Source organism: Anopheles aquasalis, chromosome 2 (genome assembly GCF_943734665.1).
Source record: "Anopheles aquasalis chromosome 2, idAnoAquaMG_Q_19, whole genome shotgun sequence".
NCBI classification, from domain to species: Eukaryota; Metazoa; Arthropoda; class Insecta; order Diptera; family Culicidae; genus Anopheles; species Anopheles aquasalis.
The window spans coordinates 54,478,442-54,505,879 of NC_064877.1; the positions used below are offsets into that span (position 1 = coordinate 54,478,442).

General features: G+C 42.8%; 1 protein-coding gene across 3 annotated transcripts in view; it reads left to right on the forward strand.

Annotated features, from left to right (window-relative positions):
• The first annotated feature begins 474 nt into the window (after window positions 1–474).
• LOC126570606 (locomotion-related protein Hikaru genki-like) overlaps window positions 475–27,438 on the forward strand; it is a 56,028-nt gene continuing 29,064 nt past the window's right edge. For all 3 annotated transcript variants that reach the window (XM_050228512.1, XM_050228514.1, XM_050228515.1), the window contains exon 1: window positions 475–623. The gene's annotated coding sequence lies outside the window, so the exon portion shown is untranslated. The remainder of the gene's footprint in view (window positions 624–27,438) is intronic.

Genomic DNA, 27,438 nt, shown 5'->3' on the forward strand with positions numbered 1-27,438 from the left:
TCACCTTTTGTAAAACAAACAGCCCAAAACTATAAGCGATGATCTATAAATCAATGAGTAAAAAACGTGTCCTTGGTTTACTCTTTACTTCCATGTCAGGCCAGATGTTGAAAATGGTTTATTTTGATGGAACACACACATAAACACATTGATGTCCACGAGGTTCCGGCCGGCCAGTTCACTCACTCTCGACGCAGCACGTGGCAACCCGGGAGATAGCGGCCATAGCTTATCTCCCCTCATTTTCATCGCGGTTGGCCCGGGAGCCTCTCGGATTGTAAACAAAATCTCCTCCGAGAGAACTTCGTAGTGCGTCAACATTAAACCAGGACATGCACGGACTGCCTCGTGTAGCGTCGGACGGCGCTTGCGTCCTTGGGCGGTTACGTTGGAGAGAGAGAGAATGACGTGCGACGAGAGCGATGAGTGCACTGTAGGCAACAACCGGGCAGTCCTTGGACGGCTGTCCTCCGAACAGGTTCCATTCATTCGACGGATCCACCGCGTATCGCCGGTTGCCTGGAGGCTCCTTGCCTCACATCCTTGTGTTTGTGTATTGGCGTGTTACCCACGACCTGGGTTGTGCCCGCTAAGTGCCCCCGTTATATTGCCCGTTGTCATTGGTGAGTTTCCCACGGTATTCGTGCATCAGCAGAGCGCTGAGTGGTTTGGGGAGGTGTAGAGTGTGGGGTGTCCTTGGTGAAAATAGCAAATAGTCCGTGGTGACAAGTGTGTTGGTTTTTCGTATCAGCCGGAATGGGTGAGGGAGAGAGACAGCTCTCTTGCTCACTTTGTGGTAGTGCTGGTTAGTGTGTTGGTTGGTGCAGGATGAAGAAGAAAGAAGTTGGATCACGCGTCTCGACACTTGGATTAAGTCGATAAATTAACGTCAAATCAATCGTCTGGCATGGTGGAGTGAACGAATGGAGCTACTTCATCACTCACCTCGGCTCATTAGTGTTTGAAGCCGCACATTGTAGCACAGGATATCTGCTAGCGGAGTAGAACGCAACGGAACGAAGGAAGAATTAAAACACGGTCTCGGTAAGTTAAATATTTTATCATTTCCGGCTGTTTTTGATTGAATTTTCAAATGAAACATTCGGAATAGCGAAGGGATGTGAGATGCCTTCTTTTCCCGCATTTCGTTCCGGTAGCTTCCTTCCGGTCCGTCGGATGCAGAACATCCTGGACGAGCAATCAATCCCGCATTCTACTAGCACTGACATTTCGTTTCGGTTCGAGGCTTCCGGGCCAGCTGGTATCACCGGAACAATCGAAGCATCCCTCGGAGAGTAGGAAAAAGGAGCATAACCCATCGCTGGCCGCTAACTTTGTTTGACAGTTTTCTGCATACAAAGCAAAAGGCCCCGAGGCTCCATGTTTTTGGCAACGGTCCTCAGTCAGCATTAAACAGATATTGACGAGAATACGAGAAGGAACGAGGGCTTTGAGTTTGATCAGATCGTTCGGTATTGGGGTGGTGGGTTGGTTGGCGGTACTGAGTAGATTCGAGAATCGGAATTTCGATCGATCGACTACCATCCACCATCTTGCAACGTTCCGTTTATTGTCGCTCCTTTTTTCTCAGAATTTTACTGTTTTTGGATGTCTGCTGATTCGTTTTGATGGACGAATGCTACCCTGACAGTGGTAAGATGGTGGCGGTGTTCGTCAATTGGAATTACAATTTCGTGCAAAGACTTCTGCTCTTCTTTGTTCTCCCGTTTGTCTCGGCGTGCAGCAGACATGGTGGCAACGAAGCTTGTGTCTAGATGTTGGAATGGAAATCGGAATTTGATTTGCCATGCAAATAAATCGAGGGAACTGTTCTGTTTAGCCACTACCTCTTGCTGATGGTGGTGACGACGTTGCTGATGATGATGATGATAAGTGGTACGAGCGTTTCGCATGTGCTGACGGCGTTGATGATGGTGATGATGAGTATTCTCCGTTCCATTCGCCCGCATCGCCATGCTTGACTTGATTTTCACGCTCGATTCCACTTGAACGTCCTTTCAATAGGGCAACTACGGTGTGCTCTTGTCCATTCTACATCTCAAACCGTTTGGAGGACAAGCAAGTAAGCAAACAGTCAAATAAATGAAGAAAGAACGATAGGAGTACAGAGGAAATGGCGAGGAAAATAGAATAAAAAACCAGAAACCCGCTGCTAGTAGCCATCATGCGGTAGCTCGTGAGGTGGTTATGGCGTAATCGATTCGTCTCGCCAAATGTCATCAAATGTCGCCATTTGTCGTGAGCCCGTCGGTGGTAAGGGCTCTCGTGAGACTCGTTTGTTCGCCTCGAGCTCTCTCACCGTCGCAGTAGTACTGGCTGCAGGGTCTCGTGGAATGCCCGGAATGCTTTTGAATGTTGGAATCCATTTGGAATCGTTTACGACGAATATTCACGGAATGAAGTGATTTGCCGGACACGCAAACCAACGATATTGTACCATCGTGGCACTGTATTCACCACATTCCTTCACCAGCAAGGTCCTTGGAGAATGTAGCAAAATCTCTGAGAAGTGGAATGTGGACCGGATTGCAAGTAAGAAGAACAGGAATATATTATTATTGCTTCTTTCAGTGTAACGTGCATTCAAACAAACTATAAGAACGTGTTTCAATAATAATGTAATAATGTAGTTCCAGAATCTGTTGTAGGAGTATTCTATGCGATTCGATAAAAGTTTTGTTAAAAAGTATTGTACAAATAATTATTCTGGCAGTTTTACGTTCTACAATTTCGCACCATTTACTTATATGAACAGAATACTTTATTTAACTAACTCTAATATGCTGAAATTCTAAGCGTATTTTTTTAACAAAATATATTTTTTGTACATTCCCTGAATATTCCATTGAATGCTTTTTGATTATTTGTATCAAAGTTGATGTGCAGAAATTTGTCCAACCCGAATTGACTACTCGTTGGATTCCTTTGCGCCAGTTTCTTTTTATTGCAGTTTAATAGTATTATTCTCGTTCATTACGTTAACTCTAGGTAGAAAACCTGTGCATCTCTGATTTGCATATGAATACGGATTCGATCAAAATCACAAAAGATTGTCAAAAAAGGCGGCTCCTATCCATCCGCCATCACTGTTGGTTGAAGGATGGTTCTCACGATTGTATTCCTTGTAGCTTATGTTAAGCACTTGCCCTCCTTGGCTAATGCCCCCCGGGAAGAGAGTTTGTTCCCCTCGATAACTTTTGGGTTTTGTGGAGTAATTCGTCGCCACTGTCATGGACCATCCATTTGGTGATGAAGGCCACAGGGACGACCCTTGATTTTATCCCTTAGCTTCTAGTGGCTCTGGGGACTCGAGTGTCCTCCGCGAAGTACTGCGGTCAGTTTTACTTTTTAGTGGATTCTTCTCTTGACTACGAAAACCGCAAATGTCCTTGGAGACTGTTCTCGCCTTTCAGCCGGTGTCATATTTGCTGAAATATTTATGGAATGCATCGCAAGCTCTCCTCGTTCGTTGGCATCCTCGGGAATGCGGCCACTGGTGGGGGTGTTGGTGGTGCGACGTTGCGATTACATACATCACGGCGTCCAGTGGCGCGCGCAATCATTATGCAGCCCCGGTGCTGGACGTTTGGCCAGCCGCGAAATGAAACCCAAGCTACGGGCCCGGTACATTCCCATGAGTAGAGGGTACACTGGTGGTCCAGTTTCGTCGGGATGGCTTTCTGTTCGCTGCCTGGAACACCCATGAGGCCACCAACACTATCGACCGGGAATTTAAGGAATTTAGATGAACGAAGGAGAAATGATAAATCGTGAAAACCTTTCGCCTTCCGCTGGTGTCCTTTCAATTCGTCCTCGCGGAATGGATCGGAATTCGTTTTCGGTCGCTTAAATCTACGGGTGTTCTGAGACCATTTCGATTTTTGGTGTAATGGTGACCAACAGCTGCAAATGGCGGTCTCGGCATGTGGCTTCGCGATCACGACGCAATTTGATATTTGTGGGTAGAATGAAAGCGTTTCTTGTGTCCTTTCTTCTAAGTACCTCGCAGTGTAGAGTCTGTGCGTGGCATGTCGTCGTTTCGAAGGTTCGGCATTGCCCAATTCTTCGTCTTAAAACATGGTTGGCACCTTCCGTGAACCTGTGTGGTGTTTATCCTGTTAAGAGGAGAAGGAGTTCGTGGTTATCAGGCATTGGTGTGAACCTTTTTCCCTTACGAAACGTCAACTAAATGTGTGACACCAGGGGATAGAATATTGGACAGAGGTACAGGTTTCGGGAGGGTGAGGATCAAAGCAAGTTTACCGAGTGTTTAAGGGCACTTTATGTAACACAGCAAGCCATGTCGTCGGTGTGATCCTAGACCAACTAACACGCAGACGATTCCATCGCACCTGCTACGTCCTGCAGCGTGTGGTCTGTTTGGAAAGGCTGCCACAATAAACATCCGGACCTTAACAAGAGGAAGGGGATGGTGTAGTGGAACATGTTACCCTCGATACGGTGACAAGGGTCACATGCAGTAACACGTTGCACCTTATCTTGGGTGACAAATATCGACCAGACTTCCATCAGCTTCCGGACCGCTTGGTGTTGATGTTGGTGCGAATCCTGCTGGATATCTCATTCCATTCGGGACCATGAATTAACCCGGGGTTGACAAAGGTTTTTATCATGGCTATTTTTCCAATCTAGTCGCTCTTTCGCCGCAGCTGGTGTTCGAGATGGTAGCGAGGAGGGTGACTTGCTTTGTGTTATTTCTGGAATGCTTGTCCATCTTAAGAAAGGTTTAAAGAAAAACAGCACAGAAGCAGTCCCAGAGTCGAGTTCGTGGGACGTGGAAAATGTTGCAATGTTTTATTGTTACGACCATTGCGACCAACTGTTACCATGAGTGCATGACAGGTTCGTAGCTGTAAGGGATGTAGAAAATGGTTGCCGTTACCATTATACTCTTTCATTGTTCTCTTTTCTTTTCTTGTTACCCAGGACCAAAATGTTCAAGTTTCCTGCTTGCCATTCCTTCTTCTTGGCTGCTGGAATCGAAGTCAGAGCAAGCGTCACATTTTGCCACCTTATAAAATGGTTAATGTGAAATGAGCTCAACCATTTCAATTTTCCACTGTAGCACAGAGGATAAAGGGCAGCTACAGTTATGCCAGTCATGCAGTAATGAGACTCTGATGTAGCGCGCACCCACGAACGGGAAGCGAACGTTGAGCAAAAATCCCCCGGAGAGTTAAAATTGTATTAAAACTTTTCATTTATAGGGGAACTCGTGAACCACTCGCCCTTTCGAGGCGGTATTGACTGTGCCAATTTTAAATTCCTCACACCCTCTATCACCTCATCTGCTGATTTGATAGCGGAAGTGTTTGCCGCGGGAAGCGTCTAGGCCAAAATAACTTTTGACAGCATCAACGAAGCTTATGCAACCAAGACGCGCTTCACTGGCTCGGTATTACGGCGCGACGCAAAACATCAATAGGTGCTAGACTTGCCAAAACAGGTAAAAAGATCCTTACCATAGCACAGGACTGGAGATGTGAGGAGGCGAGAGAAGAGGAACGCTGTCGCTGATCCTGCCGGAACCATCTAGGCGATGTGAGTGGTTTTGGCCGGCGGGTTTGTACGCGCTTTTGAACATTTTTCGGTGGTTTTAGACGTGAGAAATATGCCACTTTGCTTTTTATCCAACGTCGTTTTATCTACGATGGCTGTCAAGAGGCACCGAGTTCGTTTTCTTTTTCAAGGACACTGTCTGGGCCGCGGATTGCTTTCGTGGTTCAATGAACATCCCGCGAAATTGTGGTGAAACATTTTTCTATTTGGATTATTCATAATAGCGCCATAGGACACTTTCTCAGGAAAAAGTTGATATATGGTTGGTTAGATACTTTGAGTTACGCGAGGTTTGATAATGTTCATCTTGCAGTTCTGTTTTGTGTTGATTGTTTTCTATTTGGTGATGGTATTTGGAAAATTGAAAATCAATAAGCATTCCAAACATATGGAACAATATGATACATTCCTAATTGGGTTTCAAATAATCTGCTGTTGCGATTATGATCTACATCTGGTAGATATATCAAACTTAATCAACTTGTGGCAATAATAATATGTTTTTTTTGGTATAGTATAAATATGCACATGAATCATTTTATTGTTTGTTTTTATTGAAATGAAGCTTGTAGGATCACAAAATCACTATTTTTTGCCAATTGTAATATTTTTTGATAACCTTGAATGACCGTAGACGAAAATAAGAAGTCGAAAAACAAACGCAGCATTTTGTGTCTTGCATCTTCATCTAAATTTTTTTTTCTTCTAGAGTTAGTTCTTTTTAAGTTAAAAAATCAAGCCTGCTCCAGCTACACCTAATTATAGTTCGTTCAACCGGTCCTTATGATACATTTTCGTTAAATAGGTCCTTATGCTGCTTGTCATTATAAAACAACACACGATGTGCGGTACAGCATCAGGTATACGTTGGTTGCGTCACCATCATTACCGATTATCGTTTGCCGCTTTTTGCTTAACACCCTTCATTCGATGTATTTGTTTGGAAAATGGCTTTGGTACATATTTTATTACCCACCACCAACGACTTCCCATGTGAATTCGCTCTACGTGGCAGAGTAAATATTGCTGACGCGAGGAATGGGAACTTAATAGTTCAATATAGACACACCGTGCCATGCTGGTAAACGACGAGTAGAGCAGGTTCAATTTGATGAAGCACGATACATACAAGAGGATGAGGAGGTTGGAATGGGTCCCTCGATTGCGATTTGTGATAACATGAACGATTCCGCCGTTGAAGAGAGAAGGTTGCGGTTTTATTGACCTTGGCAGAAGATTATCTGCGTGTGAAAATGCGCATCACTTCAATGAGCCCTTTCGGGGATTTGTGGTAGGATATGAAACCAGAATGTTGCGGCATGTGGTTACGGATAGGACAGTTTATTGCCATTTGCCATCATTTCAATTCAAATTTACGAATTCTAGGAATGATTGTCAACAGATGACTTTGGCTTAGTGGGGGGATCTGACCATAAATTCATTGCATCCGGTAATTTATCACGTAAAAAGACAGCAAACATTCAAATAAAGCATCGGGTATAGGCGTATATACGTGAACATGCGAGGAGACTTTCGGAAAAGGTAAAAACTATTTTTTTGGTGAATAGTATGGAGGAAAATTATTAAAATGATGAACTCTGCATTAAATTAATTTTACATTAACATAGATTCCTAGAATAGCGTGTTTTATATCGCAATGTAAAAATAATCATTCTGCTGCAGACATATGCAACGAAGAGAGATAACAAATGGTTGATTTTCTGTGTATCGCTGTATTTTATAATTAGTTTTTGTTGATCTTTCAATATTGAAAATAATTGACGAAAATTAAAATGGCATAGGAACTACTTTTACCCTAAGCTGCATAAAAGTAGAAGGAAAACAATGTTGATGAATGATGTTTCATGGATGACTAGATAGACATCATTTTTAACATCGCTGATCGATTGATGTTGTACATATTATTGGATTCTTAATATGTTTCGATTAATTGTTAAATAAGCGTGGGAGGTTCCAGGAGCGTGAAATGAATTCCATTTACCGATTTACTCACGCAGTAAAAAACTTGCAAATAATTCGGATTCGTGAAATCCATCATGTAGGATAGCTTTGCTTTAATCGTTGAAAATAACAGAAAAATTCTCCTGTTTTCATCATGTCCTTGAAAGAAAGTCCATGACCATGGCTTGACGGGTAGACGAGATCTGGAGCCAGCAAAACAAATCTGCCAAGCTCATAGCAAGCATGTCGGTTGGGCAGCTTCTTGGAAAGAGATGTAATTTGATCACTGAGACTCCTGTCCGTCATGGAAGAGTTCTCAGGATACAAAGAAGATTGGACGTGCCGTTGGCGTCCATCGAACTGGATCCACTCGGGAGGATTAAATGAAGAATGTCATCGTAATATGACCGGAGTCACCGGAGCAGGCACAGTGTCTCAAGAGGAGAAATTTCTCAGTTGTGTCCGAATTGATCAAATTGATTTCCTCCACGCCCCAGGTTGTGTTTATCTCCGATGACCGGTGAAGGACACTGAGCGGTCCTTTTTCCTAAAAGCAGACTCCAATTTCATTTACGATACCATTCCGTTTCGTTTCACAGTGGCCAAGACAATGATAGAGATGAGAACACAGAAGACAACTAAGTATTCCATGTCTAATGGACAGATTCTGGCAGCACGAAAAACTTCTGATGATAGAGTAGGACCTGCCCCGAATCAAGTAATGTCTCAAAATGACAAAACAAATAGAACAAAAGGATAGAAAGTACGAAATGAAAATAAACAATCAGACACTCTAATGAGCTGCCCAGTGCGTCGAGCTGGGATTTGTTGACGAAATGCTCTGTCTGCAAACTGACAACGGGACTAGAATAAACTCTGAAAGCACAAAACAAGCAAGGGAATGGCGAGGATGAATTGGTAAGAATGGAAGAGTAGAGCTATTTTCGTTCTCAACATCCACGACCCATTCCACTACTTCTCGGATGCTTGTTTGAAGATTCATTTCACGATTGGCTGCCGATCTGTTTAAAATGCTCATCAGGAACGCTAAGGATCAGGCTCACCGAGGGACGCTAGTGTTGAGAGATTTGTTCTTTTCGGTTCTAAATCTTGCGTTAAAGGGAAATCCTAATGGTTGTCCGGGCACAGTGAAAGAGGCATTCCAAGAAATAAATCTTCTTAACGAATGCCAACACGATATGCTACAGCAGAATCACGTTGCTCAATTTCTAGAGGCCAGTCATTGTTCCAGCTTCCCTTGTTCTTTTGTTTTCTGATTTCAAGCGTGACCACTGGAGAGTGTGTAAAGCGAGCTATCGGTATCACATGTTGTTGAAGACGGTTCTCCCTGGATATTTTACTCTCCTCCAACCTCCCTAACACCTCAACAACCCATTTTGTAACAAGCAGGCGAGTGATACGAGGAACACCCTTCGGAAGTGCCGTCAATAAATACCTTTATACGCCATTGCAAGCGTTGGAAATGAATGTTGGGTCTTCGTGCGCCTGTTCGCACTCCCCTATCCAGTTTTCTGTTTCTTTATGAACTCATTGGGATTCCTAGAGACTTTTGTTTGTTTTCGATTTCGATTAATTAAAAGGAAAACCAACGACTTACACCCTCCAAGTAGGACGCGAGGGTTGCCAACCTGTTTACTAATTTCAAAGTATTTCAGGGAAGGAACTGAGGGTTACAACCATCCGACAGTCTGTTCAATTGGCTGTGTGCATGTAGCACACCATCGACTCCCTATTTCGAGGGTTTGTTTATTTGGGGAAAGGAAAACTCATTTGAGTGTAACGCTCGCTGGAGGTCCTTTTATTAGGAAAAGGGACACAGCATATGATATTCTGCTGTAGCTTGCCTTTTAGTGCTGGGTTTCATTTATCTTCAGGACATGTTCGGTTTGTCAATATTTCGTATTCCAGACGCCTCCAGTACGAGCCGCTATCTCGATTTCTGAGAGCGATGATGCAAAGACAATTGCCAATACCCTGGTGGCTTTCATGGTGGCTTTTTGCAGTTCTTGATTTGATTTTGTTGCTGTTGCTACACTCCTTTGCAGTCCACGGCGAGTTTCAAGACTCGTTGGGGCTAATAATCCTCAATCGCCGTTTGTTTGTTTGTCGTTGGCCGTTTGTTTTCTGTTTTCCTTCTGTTTTTATTTCCGGTTCCAGTGGAGTTACGTGCCGGCACACATTTTGCTCATTTCGCATCAGTCGCCGGAAGCGGGATTTTCTTCGGAAGGATGTTTTTCACAGGAATCCAATCTGCTCGCCGTAAGCGATGGATCAGGAGCAAACAAAGCAAGATATGGCCCAAAGCGATCGAAGCAGAAGGAAGGAATTGAAATGAACGAAAACAGGGTTTGCAGAGGATGTTTTTGGAAGCGTTGAAATTTACAGTAACGGCACCTTAAACCACCCCATTGATCCTTTTTCCGAATTTATTCTAATAGCATTCTAGGAAGCAAATGAAATGTCTTCCGAACTTCGGTGGATGGATGGTGAAAGGGGATGGATGCTGGAATGGTGCTGATAATTGCTGGCATCTGTTGCCATTGGGGTTGTTTTGATAATTATCACCTTTTGCTATTTCTTGCCATTATTACGAATGACCCAGATAAGTGCGTGACCGAGACGCATTCATTCAACAAACGATCCCAGAAAAGGGTGCAAACGAACATCAAAATATTTCGACACCCCGAGGTAATCCGAAATAGACCTTTTTTGGCTTAACGAACGTATTTCGTTGAAAAGCATTTACCTGACGTTAATCGTTGATAATTAAATCCGGGAAATGAAGGTATTTTTTGTCAGCCATTTTACATGTCCTTCATTCTTTATTTGAGGAACAAATGATTTGCTTTGTTTATTCGTTCGAGCTGCTTTAACCTTGCTACTGTTGCTGGTAGAACACAATCTCGATTCGAAATTTTCATCCAATTTGAAATATAGCACGTGTTTTGGGAAACGACTTTTTTAACATCAGTCCAACGATTGCATCCACAGAACACATTGGACGGTCAGAAAACAGACAGTGAAAGAAGGAGAGCATAAAAAATGTAAATGAAAAAATATGTTTTCATTCTGCAATCCTGAGCTCCGATGAGGGAGCGTTGGTTTCCATGGCGTCAATTTCCAATCTCTATCGGTCAATAAGGATTTATGGTGCATGTTTTGCCCAGCTACGGTTTGATCCTTGTATTAAAGAATAATATGCGATTACGAATTGGGAACACCTTTTTTCGTTAGTAGCGAAACAAAACTCCGGCACACGCACAGTGAAATTCCAGCAATCCAGTCGAATGTTAAACAAATCAAACCTTCTGTCTGTCGACCGAGGACGGAACAACAGTTTATATTCGGTGAATGTTTGACCGCAGCACGACATTGTAAAGGTATTTTATAATCCCGCACTGGAAGAATGTGGTCGTTTGAAACAACAATTCTCTTGGATTTGGTCAGGTTGTTGGTATTGTTGGCCCAAAAGAAAAATATGAAGACAAAGTAGAATGAACAAGAGCGATAGAATTGGGTGAAATGGAAATACAACGCTATTGTACAGACCTATGCAATGGAATTTTTTTGGGCGTCGTGCAGAATAATTTATGTAACTGTTGCTCGTCTCGATTATCAATTTGCTTTGCGGATGCTTTTATCCCTGTGGTAGGGCGAGCAAGGACCACATTTAAACTATTGTGGACCATTTTGTATTGCAAATGATTAATGTTTGTGTTTATTTTCTGGTACCGTGTTCTCTTCAAAACAAGCAATTAATAGGTCATTCTCGGTGCCAAGCGCTGCTTTGTTATCTCCTTGCTGGATTGAGGATAAGTATTTGTGTGTAGAATGTAAACCAGATTTTGGCATGTATACTTTAACAAATGTTGTTTAAATATTTTAAGGGTATATTAGGAACATGCTTTAATTATTCGGGAATTCAATTCTTTTACAAAATGTTTCCTCAAATAGCGAACAGCGGAACATGAAGATAAGCTGATAAGTGAAAACATAAGCCCCAAAAATGCTACTATTACTAGGACTCTACTCTGTACAGTTCACTCATGTTTTAAGCAATTAAATTGCCAATTAAAACATGCTTATTAAAATAGTCTTTTGCCATCCAAGTACTTTGTGTTTTTTTTTTACTTTTCCCGAAGTACTTACCAATTAGGCGGGGTAACTGAGGTTCGTTTGTTGCAATCCATAACCCATGTTGCGCTGTCAGTTGTTCCCAAAATTGAATATTTATATCTCTTCTGGGTGACCAGCTTTTCTTTTACTACGATAAAACCATCGCGACTCTTTGCATTTCATTAAAGTGCCGCTATTAATTAGTGGCATCAGTTCGGACAGATTGCAATCAAGAATAATTGCCAATCCGGCGAATTCTCAAAACTCAAATTTGTATTCTTGACGTCATATGCCTTCGTCGGACTTGTGAGAAACATTCACAAGTTTTTCTGTTTGAATGTTCGTTTGACGGAAGAGGATGGACAAATTTCCGGTCTGCTGCTTGCTTTGAGTCATCCGTCGAATGATTGGTGAAGCCAACACGCACCTGGGACGGACGTCAGATTTCCGGGCCAGAGAATTCCATTAATTCCGGACACAACTGAGCGGAAGTGTGAATTTCCGCTCGTTAGCAACCATTATCACCGGTTGGCAGTGCAGGGAAGACTGTTTGACTGGATTCTCCGGAATCATAACTACATGTTTCACCGGATACTGGCGGTCGGTCGAATGGCTGGTCAGTTGGAGAGTGATCCAAGCGGTTATAATAGATGCTCTTTAGTCACCGGTCGGTAACGGATGACACAACATTCCGGTGAACGATGCATGCGACCAATGAACGCAATGTGGCCGCAAATATCAACATATCCGGCTGCATATCGGACGCAGTCGACGATCCGTAACGGTGCCAACGCACATTTGTTGCTTTCTAGCCATGCTGTCATGATGCCTTTTCCTTTGCTTCAGGACAATGTGACAGAGTGAGAGAGATTGAGAGCACATAGTCTCATTCGTGGAAATCTCTGGGCCGCAACAGGTCTTTAATAACCCATAAAATGGATGGAACATGCATAAGGATGCCCTTTTTGCCCTTTTCGAGTTAAATGGTCCAGGCCCATAAACTGCTTCTCAACCAAAAAGGAAGGTCCAGGTGCCCCTGACAACACAAATGTAATTTGGTGAAATGGTTTTGATAATTGAATTGACCAACATCGCCCCAATCTCGACTCCATTTTTGGGCTGGAACCAATGTAGGGCCATCGCGGGAATGTATTTAACTGGACGGATTGCATGTTGGATTGCTTTTGTCTCCACTTTTGATACCTCCGACATATCCGGGTCTCCGATATAATTTCATTTCCATTGTGTAACGGTATTTAATTCAGGTCTTGGATGTTTGAAGAGGATTGAAGCCATTTTCGAAACTACACTGTGTCTGGATTCACTGGTACACGGTTACATTCATTTCTATCAACACCACTCGATTGCCCATTTTTGAGCCAACATGTCATCTGCCCTCGATCCTTGGGTCTCAATCCAATTCTCTTCTTTCACATGCTCACGGATGGAAACACACAAAGTGTCTGACTCCTTTCGAAATTTGATGAAAATACTCCAGGGAGTAAGGCGGTGTTGGCATGGAGTGGCTCTCCAACCCAGGAGTAGGTTTAAATTCACTTATAGAAAATGAAGCGCCAGAAAATGTGGAATCGAATGGCGGGCCTTCATATGAAACTTCAGCCCTTCTAAGGCAGGGATCTCAAACTCGCAACCTGCGACCACGGCCACGGTGTATATGCGAGAGATCGAGATATGCGCGTTGGCGCCCGGTTCTTGAGATTGATGAGATTTCTGCAAGGACAATAGTGTTCGAATAATTGAAAGAAGATACCTTTTTCCAACATTTGAACATTTACCACATAATAGAGTTTAACCCTGCTGTTACCCTCGGACCATTTGGTCCATTTCTCGTTGGTTTTTTTGTTATATCTTCAAAACTAAAATTCCGATGGTCTTGAAATGTTCGATATGGTGCTATTTTCGGCTGATAAGCATAAATATACATTTAAGTTCATAAAAAGTATGATAGGGGTCGAGTAAAAAAAAAACTCACTAATTTTATCCTCGTGGACCATTTGGTCCATAGTACATTTTCCTCTAATAGCAGCTATAATATAGCTATTCGTTAGCTATTGTTTGGACATTTCGACTCATACATGTACTACATAACACTTTTCTATCATTTTTACAAACAAATACTCCACATTCGACACATTTTTTCTCGGATTTGCTTTTACAGCACAGGCGCTGGCCACCTTTTTAGGCTTGTTGAAGGCACTGCCGACGATGGTGGCGTTGACAAAAGTGATGAGCCCGATCGAGATTCATTAGTAAACGATCTGCTGAGGGAAGTTCTAGGTGATGAGCACATTTTTGTGAATAATTCCGCAGATGAAGCCAGCCTTAGAATCGCTGTTCGTTGCTGCATGTGTTCATGGGCCAAATCAATCGCTAATTGTCGTAAAAATTGTGAGCGTTTCACAGATTCACATCACGGACTCCACATTGGGTCGATCACGGAAAATATAACATATGCGTTCAAAGCTTAAATATCTATGATATTAGCGAACACTACGGATGGCCATCGTTTGTCTTTCTTCTTGAACTGTAGCAGCTGATCATTTGGTCCGTCGTATCCACACCACCTGAATATCGAAACACAATGATTAGCGCAATGCTATATCGATGGAATGAGACAAAAATCAAAACAAACCTTTTGTCGAATTGTAATAGGTGACAATTTCAGGCTTCTTCTTTGGCCCTTCGGCAATGTTTGGTTGCGAATGCATAGTGCTTAGTAATATTGTTCCTTTGTTTTTGTCGCCAACATATGATACCAATGTGGTGGTCTTATCAAAGCAGACGTTGATTGGTATAAGGGTTTCTTCTTTAAGTCCAGTAATTTTGGCGGAATGAAGGTTTTGTTCTTTCGAACAGTGCCAACAAGAGTTATCTTACGCCGTAAAAGAGTTTGGCCCAAATTGAACGTAGTGAAAAAAATGTATGTTATAATATTATGGCCTTTCAAGGCATCGACCAAATCTAGAACCACTCGTTCGCTTTGGTTTTTCGGGATTTGCGGTGGCCGACTTTCCGAGATATTCCGAGATCCGGTTGAATATTCTACAAGTAGCTTGCCGAGGAATCCACTGCTAGCCAAAACTTCAAACTGTGTTTAGCCGGTTTGGATGGCATATACTGTCAAAAAGAACACCGTCCTCTGAACGCTACCAGTTGCTCGTTAATTGTCACGTTTTCGTGACAATTGTAGAACATTGGAAGCAATTCCACCCATCAATTCCACAAATCTCTAATCGGGGTGAGGCCGTGTTGTGATGATATTATGTGCTTGTGATCCGATGATCTCGAGGAATGGTTTGTCGCTCCAAATCATTTGATTTTTTGCAACGAACAACGGATCTACCAACCTCAATTGATACTCTTCATCACATTCATCACTCAAACACGAATGATGATACCTCCTTCCTCCTATCTACCACTTATCGTAGTCATTCCCCCCGGATGGTCGACGACCACGCTTACCTAATGCAATAGTTTGGCTCGCTTTGTGGTCCCGGAATCGGCATATTAGATTGTTATGGCTACAATTTTAGATTGTAATTACTGCGATATCAATTCGTTTTGACGGAAACTTCTCCCTCCTTTCATCTAGTGAACGTTCTGCCAATTTCGAGACGTAACGTGGTCGTATTTTGACGCCCAAATTCGTTTATGTGATTTGGATTGCGAACCAATATTGCGAAATGTCGTTCTTTATATTCTATTATACCAATATAAACACATATAATGCAAAATAAGTCAATATCTTTTGCTTACAAAAGCCAAACAATTCATATTCAATCGTTTACAAAGCCATTTCCATAGAAAATACACCATGGACCAAATGGTCCACGAGGATAAAATTAGTGAGTTTTTTTGAGGGTAACAGCAGGGTTAAGATCCCTGCGTTATTTACCCGTTTAAATCTCTATTACAAACCCCTGAAAGTTTGCAATTTTACCGGTTACCTGGCGCCTCCATCGTCGGGTTTCGGCACCGAAGCTACATCATTTCGTATTTACGGTGTGGTGACCAGTTGTGGAATTGCCTTCACTTCTCTGACCACGAACATCGGCAACGGTTTGCGTTCGGTGGAGAAAAGAAAATTTAATAAAGCCATGCACCTCCAAATTATGTGATGAGAAAGCCCACTGACTGGTTGATACTTTCAGAAGAAGCGGCTCCCTTGCTAATATTAGTTTGAGACCCCTGCTCTAGATCATCAATCAGGAGTCGGTTTAAATTCACTTAGAGGAAATGAAGTGCTAAAGAATGTGGAAATTATGTCGAACTTTCAAATGTAGCTTCAGTCCCTCAAGAGTCGTCTCATAAGCATGACTCACTGCGCTGTCCCGCGTAAATAAAAGCCACGCTCTCACCCACAAACATTAATTGCTTGCTGGCCATCGCGGCTACCGGTTTCGCTGAGGTCGTGGGTCACATTTGCACAGGAAACTCGGTATGTTCGCTGGAGAGGAAGAGATCATCGGAGTGCTGGCGCTAACCTATCCTTGGACTCGTCAGTCGTCGGACGGTCGAGGATGCAGAACAAAAGCAATTTCAAGCTCCAAATACCAGCCGCAACCCGTGATGATCTGCAGAGTGTTCCACCTTCGGTTACCGAGGATCCTACAACGGACGAATCAACTTCCTGAGCACGGGATAGAATGCGTCTCCATCTCGATACACGCCAGCGAGTGGTGCGTTTCGGTTCGTTACATCAGGAAGACGCCAGTTCCATCGCTTTTTCCTCTATTTCTCTACCATGTTGCTGCCCAGGTTCATTGTAACGCTTGCTGGCATTTCATTTTCGCGAGTTTTTCTCGTTCTCACGCTTCCCTCGCCAGAGATTCGTATGGTTGGTTCCGTAAACAACATATCCCCAACCCCCTCAAACCATTGTTCTTCCTTTCCGCGAAAGCTTCAAGTATGGCTGTGGCTGCGTCACATTTGTCGCAGTAAACGATGTGCGAAGCATCGGACCGATCCGTGGCCGCGAACACTACATTGCTACTCCGTTAACGCGTTGTTACGCCACTCGACACCAATACTGTTCTCTCTTCATGTGCCCTCATTCTCTGGTCTTTGCTGCTCCTGCTCTTTAACTTTTCAATTGGTGAACTTTTCAACTGAACCAGTGGTACATGCTCTTCGGCTCTTCCAGCCGTGTATGTGCACTCGTGACAAAAGGTCTTGAAATGGTCATGGAAATGTGATCGAATTCTGATGTTCTGGTGCCGAGTGCTACGTTCGCTTGTTTTGTGCTCATTTCTCATTAGATGGTGAGAATGACACAATTTAAGATGGAGCTAGGAAGGTGATGGAACTCTTTTACGTTCTCACCATTCATTTGGTTCACATAGTTTACAGCATTCCACTTGCGCGATGGAATTGCTTTCAATTTCTTTCAACGACCCATGAAAAGTCCTGAAAAATTGAGGCAGAACATCAAGTTTTCATTATTTGTACGACGCTCTTTCGGATTCATTGTGGCTTATTTGGTAAGTGGCTTAATTTTATGATCGAACGGAACGAGCAGACAGACCCGTGGTGGCATGATTACCCTCGTTTCCCCATCGAGCGGCCGCGTTTCCTTGTTGCATTTGGTTTTAGTTCCTCTCCTGGGATGCTTTTAGTGTCCCATTGGACCCAAGTTTGTGGATTGTAATGGTCAATGCATGGCGTGATGAAGCGGGAAAATGTTTTTATTCCCTTTATGCTTCCGAGCGCGAAGTAACGAAACGCCAATGTCATGCGTTGTGTTTGGTCTGTTCCTCTATACCCGCTGCAATGGTAGTCGAAACCATTTGACGCTTTAGTTTACTACCTCGTAAAAGAATCTATTTTGGCTCGCCAACATCCTGTCTCGCTGGGACAGAGAAAGTGAGAAGGAAATGTTGAATACGGAACGTGATGTGGTTCAATCTGCGGTTTAATGAGAATTTTGTCCTTGGTTGGTTTTTATTTTATCCTTGAACACTTCGTGGACAATCAAACGCCATGGTTATCACGTATCCTGGTAACTTCTCTTGCTCCCCATGACCAGGAATGCAATCAAACAACTAACAAACATCTTTCCATCGATCAAACTAATCACCGCTGTCAATATCAAGTGAGTGGAATGAATTTGCTTTTATTTGACTCCTAGTCTCATCTCGTTGACGACTCTCGCAAGCATTTTTGGGGCTTCCGTGCCAAGGTATGAGTGACACGAGAGGCCAAGGAGTAGAACGAATACTCTCTCCAAACCCTGCACTAGATCTTCTACTTCCCATCATCGTTCTTTTCTATTTTATGAGGATGAAATTGGTTTCATGTTTATGGTACGCATATGGAGAAGCTTACTAATACCTTTTCCCAAGCATCAACAGCAGCTTAATCAACCAAAACATCCATGAAGTGAGCTGATACCTCGGAAGGAGCATCACCTATCTCGATGCAAGGATGCTGTCTATGTACTCTTTGTATGGTTTCTCTGTTCCGTTTCTTCCATTTTTCTGTTCTCTGTTGTTATGATGCGTGGCACAACAAAGAGCACACGAGGCCTTCATCTTGTTACTCGCTTGGATCATCCATGAAATGAAACCGTAAGTAAGCGTACCAGTTTATGTGCATGGATGGTTTTATCCATTGACAGGTGATTTGACACCAGAGAGTCACATGTTGGAGTGTAAGTTCGGCTGAGTGGTTCCTGATGGCTGGCTAAATGGAACCCCGAAAGGACCAAGTATTTGGAAAAGGGATCAAGGCAACTATGGAATGGTGAGCATAGCATGGTTATCGATTTGAGCATAGTCGCGGCCATTGTGGGCCGCGGCCCGTTGGAAGGAGAATTTCGTTAAGGAACTCTTTTACAATTGATGCATTGTGTTGGTTATCGGAAAAAAGAAAATACCTACTTCTGAATCTTATATACAGTGGGAAGCTCTATATCTAATAACTCAGCAGGAGTGTGTCCTTTATTGCCAGGGATCGATTGTCGTTGTCCTCGTGACTCTTGAATGGGTGGTGTTGTTTGTATAGAGTTGTAGGAAGTGGTGTTGTGTGTTAACCGCTCAAAATAACAAACAAGTGATAATAATTTCTTTCAACGTATGCACCAAGCTAATAATACTAAGCGTACAACGGTGGCTGCATTTCGGAATTGTTATTGATTGTAGAAAGGGTACCGTCGTTGTCGAAAGTAGAATGTTTTTCCAGCACGAAAAATAATGACTCCGTTATTATCTCGAGTCGAGCTCTTTCACAATTAAAGTTCTCCTAAAAACTTTCATCCCGAGTACATGTAGCATTCTGCTACCGAGTAATCAAGGCTACGAGAAAGCTGGTTGTACGACCGATAAACTTGTTCCTTATGTTCTATAGTATTCTACATGCATTGGAACTCCTCGTAGCCTGCGGTGTTCAAAGTCTCAGATCATGTCAGAAGGATTGTAGATTAGTCAGATAACATAAGGAACGCATTAGCATTCGCACACATCTAGGCCAACCATTTGTTGGCCTTGTAAAAGGTCTGAGCGACTTTGCACTACAACTTTGTCTTGGTAATGGTAATGGGTAAAGGTAATGTTACGTGTCGAGCAATCCTGTTGGAAGTGGTCCTCGCGGAAACATGCTAAGACCTTTGTCAACATTCTGTCCAACAGAATTTGCTTAAAGAACTAATGGGTTGGTCTGTAACCGAGAAACATTTTGCTCCTCAAAACAAGTATCAATTACTAACTTGCATAGAAAGATTTAAACTTAGTTGCATTTCGTGTCTCGCTATACGTATTAAATACACTGTAAATTGTAGGTACAGTGGTGTGGTAAAGGATGCAGGCAAGCATTTCAACGATAAGATGTTTGAAAAGTATTTAACAATTTACCAAACCAGAATTGGATAAGAAAGTTGCTGTGAGATTGTGGCATCTGAGGTTACTTGCACTCAAGTTTAATGGAATGTTTTCTCTCTGTGGTGAAATGGTTGAATGTGGAAGAATGTTCGATCTACGGGTTGCTGGTGGCTGTTGATTAATGGTAGCGGAGGAATTATACAACTTTTACGATCAAAAATATGAATATTGAAGAATTCTAGCTATTAACCATTTTATGCGGAATGCTGTATGAGCAGATATTGTGGCAAACAAACCTGCAATACCATTCCAATCATTTGATCATTTTGTTCCTCGTTGCTGTTGTTGCGGAATTACGCATTTCCTTCATTTACTCATTCATTGGTCAATCTTGGATCTCGTTTCGTGGTTCGTAGCCCTTTGCGTCACCTCTTACTATTATCGAAACCGAAAGATTGTGACGAAATGTATGGTGATCGCATGCGAATGTCATGGGCACAAACGAACAGGAGTAAAAACCAACCTGGAGACCAACCACTCAGGCTTAAACCTAATCAGATTCCTCCAATGGGGTTCTCTGTTGAGGTTGTTATCGCTGCCATTGTCCTGCTCATCGACACACTAGCACTCACGCATTTCTGCTCTCAATTCGCTTAATCAAAGAGCCGTGAAACACACCTGGTAGCCCCGGAATCACATCACAATCCCAGGACGAAATGCCAAATGGGTCGTGTGATAGGAAATGAACGATTCGATTCTTGCTGTCCGGCCGCTTCTTCGATTGCATTGGACTCACTTTGATGCTTTGAGCTCACTCATCCCTTCCCCACGTGATGACGCATGTTTGAAGTGCGTGTCAGGATTCAATCAGCCAAAGTGCCGACTCCAAGAACCCAGAATGCATCAAATGGTGCCCGGTCTATTCTAATTGGTTGGTGTCTTTTTACGGAATCCTAACTGACTGACGAATGATGACAGATGATGATGATGATGATGATCATGATGTAGATGTTTTGTCTGCTATTTCGTCGATTGGTTATCAACTGGATCCGTTCTGGTTATCAGACTCGGGGTTTTTGCTTTCCATTTCGGTTTTGGAGAGCTTATCGAGGCAACAATATGGCCGCAACCAGCGTTGCAGAATGGAAAAGCAGAAAATCAGAATCCAAATAAACAAAGCACAGAGCACAGTGATACAGACGTCGTTCTCTTGTTAACCTTTGCTATCCGAAACGAAGTGGACTGTTTGTAGGAACATAAATTGTACCATCGGTCCGTCATATACTGACACGCACACACGTTGGGCCATCTGTGAACACAATCTGGCATGTTTCATGTTTGTTGTGCTTGGTTATGACATAATCAATTAGGACTGTAACTGGTGGTTGCTGGCCTTCCGAAGTGGCCTCTGTTGGCAGACGAAATTACAGTCTCCAAACCGAGTAATCGTTAGCCATTCTGCAATATTAACTTATTGCAAATATAAAGTTTACATTTATCAAGATACTACATTGAGATAGAGGAACTAAAGGCAATATGTGGAACCACATCTTATAGCCCCACGGATGTACCAAAAGCAGAAGAGAATATGATTGAATCTCGACTCAATGCTTTCAAGTTCATGCTTCATGTGTTTGAGCTGATGTGTGATTGAAAGGAGTCAACAAGTCCTCGAGGGATGCTTCCGTTTTACCCAATTCCCTCGTTGCTAGTGACGAAGGATGGCATATGATTACTAGGCATGGATTGACTTTTTTTTAACATATATAAGGACGGACAAGCCGTATGTTTAAGGCATGGATTGATTTGAAGTGTATTAAATGTACGCCAGCTAATCGAATACTAGTAAACATGTGTGTTTGAGGCACTCATGCATACACTCACGTGTATATAATTGAGAAAACAGGTGGACTCATGACTCCTATTCGTCTTGCTTCAATTGATCTGTAGGAACCACATGAAAGAGAGGACGTAATTAGATAGATTGGAATGTTCTCTTTGAACAATTTCATAATCAACTAGTTACTCTCAGTTCCTCTTCCATACCAACTTAACTATTCCACTTGGAAGATCATACAGCAAAAATGAAAGTATAGCATGAAGCATCTATTAATGGAGAACTGTGGAAGAACAAGACTTTTCAAAAATGGTGCTGGGCAACTGAGCTCATACTGCGGTGCAACATTAAAATCAATTAATTAAAATTGCCATGCTGACTGCAGATGCTCCGGGCATGATAGTGTCCCAGTCTCCGATGGCCCATGCCGGTGTGGTTCTTTGGAACTTCTCTGTTTCATACCGGCAGTGTTCCGGAGTCGTCGAAAAGGAGATGGTGATGAAGCAAAAAGTTCTGGCAATCAGAACCAACGGGAAGTACTAATGTGTTGTAAGAGGAAGGCTAGCGTAACATAAGGTATGTTTACATCTCAAGCACTTACTAAAAATTTTGCAATTGCATAGACATACATTGATTATTTATGCTGTGTTTTTATAGAGCCTGAGGGTGGGATAGATGACGTATAGTTTTCGTTGCCATCCTAATAGTAATCTTGCCACAATTGTCAACTGGGTCTGGATTCAATGTAAGGAAAACGATTAAGCAAATGTATGAGAAGTTATTGGACGTGACGTTCAATTATTAATCTGATTAATAAATAGAGCTATGGCGAAGAGAAAGAGAAAAAGGGATAGTCTTAGTGAAAATCTTGTGCCAAAAAACAGTTAAAGCATGCTCAGTGATAGGTTTAGTTAAGTAAAATGCATTAAATCATTCAGCTGCCATTCCCGTACAGAAGATTCGATTTCTATTCGCTGACGGTAGTTGTTCCGTTTTTGGTGATATATTGAATTTAGAACACAAAAATCCCTGAATGTTTAAGGACCCTAAGACTCTCAGCTCGAAATCGAATAACTATAGAACCATACAGTTAATTTTAACCACAGCTAAAGTGGAATGAATACCGTGGTTAGTTTTAGTATTGTTGAATAAAAAAAGAAACCGAAAGTATTTTCAATTAAACAACCAACCAACCAACAATTGAACAAAAAAATAGAAGATCATCAGCAATATTGGGTTCTCAAAAAAATAGCTATCGGTCCAAATCAATGCTTCAAAAGACGAGCAGAAAGATAAAATAAGAAAGCAAGAATATAACGCTTGAAACAAGAAATGCCAACGATTGCCTTCCACAGTCGAAGCTCAATATTTTGTAACCAAGGTACCAATAAGGAAAGGATGAGATGGAATTGATTTTCGAACGACAAAAGCACACCCTATGGAGTATAGAATGATACGAAAGGTAAAAGGAAGCCATCGGCATCATAAATCGTGTCACTAGAGGGGTCTGTTGCTGTTCCTGATTTTGAGAACCGAGAAGCTTTAGCTTTGACGTCACGACGGGATATCTGAAACGGAAAAAAATGTTAGCCGAATCCCTCGAAATGAATAACCGCCAGCAGAACAAAAGGAAATCGATTGAAATGTGAGTAACGTCAGTTTTCTCGCGGGAAAGCTAACCATCCGTTTCGACTGAGGTGTGATGGAGGAGAAAATCCTTCCTGGATCTCGTTTGACACTTGGATATGTCGTGCGGATGTATCGCTCAACCACTCAGCGCGTGTTTGGGAAGAAGAGCACATCGTGATGGGAGAAACATGCGTGCAAATCTCCATACTCCTGTATCAGCTTGGTGCTGCGACAGAGAATGTCGAATTGTGAGCCACGTTTCATGTTTGACATTTTCTAGGTGCCATTCAGCCACATACAACGCTGCCTGTTGAAGCTTTCGATGTTATTGGCACGAAATACCCGTTGAAAGCAGTCAGAGAGCTCCAAGCCTATTGAATCTAGCTTACGCAATAACCAAGGTCATCACCATCTCCCCCAGAACTGATGGAGTGAACATCCATTTCCGGATGCCCTGCTCGAGCCCAAACAACCTTGCAGCAACATCGGGCTACATTTCGCATTCTGCGGTGCCTCGTCCACAGAAGAAGGCTTCTTAGTTCAATACACCTTGAGTAGAGCTTTCTGTTGTACCGAAGTTCCCACGAGGATTCATCTGTTAACTACATTTCCGGCATCTGGTTCACACTTCAACTCGATTATCCTTCACTTCCTAACGCCGAGAACAACAGCAGCTGGCTTCTGCTCTCGACAAGGCGCAGCACGCAGCCTCTCTGGGCGCAACTTGTTCTCACGGATGTCGTCAGATGATACTTGCGAGCAAACACGACCTCGTGCTTCTAGTACAAAGGATCCTCGAAGGCAAGTTGTTAAGACCCAAGGTATAATTAACTTATTACGGCTTATCTGTATGCAAATCTTGACTCCCATTTCCTGCCAGTTTACCGGTCCGCATTTAGTCCTTGTTTCTCTTACATCCTTATTTCACTTTTTCATTTTCATCAGATCCCGGGGGCAGCACGTAGAATCAGTATTCTGTTGTTTGCGAAGTTTGATGACTCGCCGAAGAATGTTTAGCGTAATGAGAAGGAGTTTCATGGTGATATTAAACCCGAATACGGTTACTAACCCTCAAGCAGCCTTTAACTGATCTGTTAAAAAGGTTCTTGGCTGAACTACGAATGGAGTAAATCGGGGAACGATGGGAAAGATGAAGATGTGATACCGAGAACCGTGATTCTGTTGGCGATGAAGATACACGCGCCGTTGATTAATCCTTTGCTTCTTTTCGCCACATCGTCGCCATCGCATTCCGGATATTGTTTCAATTCCGCTCCGGCAAGGCAATTCGCGGATGTTTCTAAGTAGCGGATGCGATACTTCGCCAGGAAGTGTACGCGGCTGCACGTTACTACCATTCCTTCCAAGTGGAACGGTGAATACGAGATGACAATCACTGCGCAAAGTCACGCGAGGATCCTTCGAACTTGTAACTGACTCCAAGTCATGTCCGCTGGAGTTACTTGGTTCGGTGGTCTCCTAGTTGTAAAAGGTGTGGGTGTGTGTTCGAAGAATATTTTGTTGCTTGAACATTCTTCCTGGATCATCCCTAACCATTTTCTAAAGATGGTTTCTGTCGCGGGGGAGCGACGCATTGTTGGCCAACGCAATGTTCCGAATGTTGTTGATAAAGAGAGGTTGAGTCATCAGAAAATCCAGTTGATGGGCTGAGAGGAAGGGAAATGATGGCACAACACCTCTACTCCCTCCATCCAGTCTCTTCATATTGAATCGAGCGATGGAGGCCAAATTGGATTCTCCTCAAAATTGAAACTTCCCCTCAACTCTCTCAGCTCTCTACCTCCGATTCCCTCGGGAAGTTACGCCAGAACAGGAAAGGGACGCTTGGTAGTTAAAATGCGGGTATTTGGGGGTGCTGGTGTCGCATATTTCTCGCGAAACTTTGTACTCGCGTGAAGGAAGTGGCAAAATATTTCAAAAACACTCACCATCGCATGGTTGCAACAACATAGGATGATGATTCCTCCGATACCATGCTGTTGGTGGTTTTATGACTAGTTTTCCCAGCACACCAGGCCCTCCACGAATTTCAGAGGGCCTGTGAATTAATTTGGGACTTTTATGATTATCTTTTCTTCGGTCTGGCCGAATACTGCTACTTGAACTTGTTTGAAACGCAGTTTTGCTCTCCACGCAACTTTTCATCATCTCGTCTATCCTTCCTATTTCTTTCTATTTTATGTTTTTTTATTTCGCAAAGAAGGATCTTGCGGTTCTGCTGCTTCCGATGGAGGTGGCGATGCAAGCGAACCTAACCAGATACCACCATTTTCTGTTCTGCGACGCGAACAGTTCTGGTAGGGACGAGAAAACTTTTCCAGAACGACCTTCGTATCAAGTTTCTGTATTTCGCTCTTCATCCGCCCCAACACTAACATGCAGATGGGAGATATTGCTTGGAGTTGATGATTTTGGATGCGTCCATATTGTACTTCTTCGGAGGTTCAGAAGAACAGTGATCCCGTAGTGCTGTACATCATCTTTCGAGAGTTATGGACTATTGCAGCTAACGAGATGTTCCAAAAAGAACTCGAATGTGGGTTTTTTAAATTTCTTTTAGCGCATTTGCAAATCCAACATATATTATTAGTGTGTTTTTGAGAATATTACTTAGTATTGTGCAATCCGAAAAGTCTCTCTCTTTCTCGTACTGCTGAACAGTTCCGGAGAGCCGTGAATTAGGAAGCAATTCAAGAGAAGAGTAGAGTTTGGAATGCGGGTTTCTGAGATGTTTAAAGCGGCAGAATAGAAAAGGGGGAACCCCCCGAGTCCCAGATTGTTTCAATTTCGTAGATTTTATCCTTTCGTTCGTCGAACAACAAAGAATTTACATTTACTAAGGAACTGCTCATGCCTTTAGAAGTGGTGCTTCAGATAGCAACATTTTTTTGTCCACAGCATAAAGATTCAACTACAGAAGGCCGTAGCCGGAATATTGATGTCACAGTGGGGTGGTGGGTAAAGGAATGAAGGAATAATACAGAAGCGAATCCATAAGACGAAGAAGAGGAGTGAATCGTTCATCCACTACTTACGTATGCAAAGTGAGTCCATTCGTAGGGGATGCATATGGATATCGTGCTTCCTTTTTTTGTATTTTTAGTACGTTTTTAGATCCCTCTTTTCTCGTTTTGTCATCTTTTTTTTGATTGTTTGTCCAGAGATGCGACTGTGAGGCGTTTTAATCCATTTCATTGTCAAACAGTTGGAAACGCAAACACGTGCGTTGAGACTCTACTGGAGTTCTGTAGGAGAATCACTCTCCATACGAATGGGATCTCCATTTCTCCTCAGAAATGGTAGAAATCTTAAAAGATAGTAGAGGAGAGCTTAGCATAAGGAATGGAACAGCCCTGAAGCAACGAGAACAAATATACGTCTTTTGGTAGCCAGCATCTATTTTTTCGAGAGGTGAGATGGATGCCAGAATCCCCAGGGAATTATGCAAATGCTCCTCAGGATGGCTAGGGTTGCTTTAAGATACTTTGGGAATATTAAATAAACAGAACATTTGTCCCGCATTCAGGATGTTTGCCTGTTCTGCGTTCGCTAAAGCCTCCTTGTTCCTGGTTGACAATGAACTAGCGTCTGTATGCTGTCGCTGAAGGTCGTGATAGACCCCATTGATACAAATCATTGAAAATGTTGGCCACCTATATTCTAGTTAGCCTAAGGATGAAGTGACCCATGCAAGGTCAACCAGCCAGCCACATAGCGTCTATCGTAATATGCAGTTCCTTCATGAGAGATTACTTGATTGTTTGTAAAAGTATCTTGACTCTCGAACCCTCTTCGTAGCAGCCAGAAGTCGCTCTGAGAATGCACAATCAGATTTATATATCTCAGGTTCTCAAAAATATTTCGAGATAATGGTATTGCTGGATCGATTTCCTCATTGTTTCATCCTGCTCCAATGGTCCACCCAAAGTAAGTATTTATACTGGCTTGTGTGGATGTGCTGAGGAACATTTCTTTCTTTCTTGTCCAACCCGTACGATCCCCTGCTGAGACCATCACGTTTACGATAAATTTCTTGCGTCCATGTGGTCTTGTGACACGAAATCTCGGTGTGTAACTCGATCATCAGTCACCGACGATGACAGACGGTATATCGTAATGTGACTAAAATGGTTTCATAATGCTACTGATATATTTTGATGATGCCGCTGGTTTGGTTGCGATCGAGGCCAACCATCACTATCAACATCACTGTGTGGACTTCGCCTTATGTAGCGTTACAGTACATTTAAATATCAATCATCCCTTTCTGCACGCCACAACCAACAGCAGGAACAGAAGATGAAGACGGACGTAAGGATTCAGATGCGGCACTTCCTTACATCGCCAGTACAGCGTAACCGATACACCTTCCAGCGAATGCGAATGTGAGAATGAGAAATGTGTTCCATGCTGGTA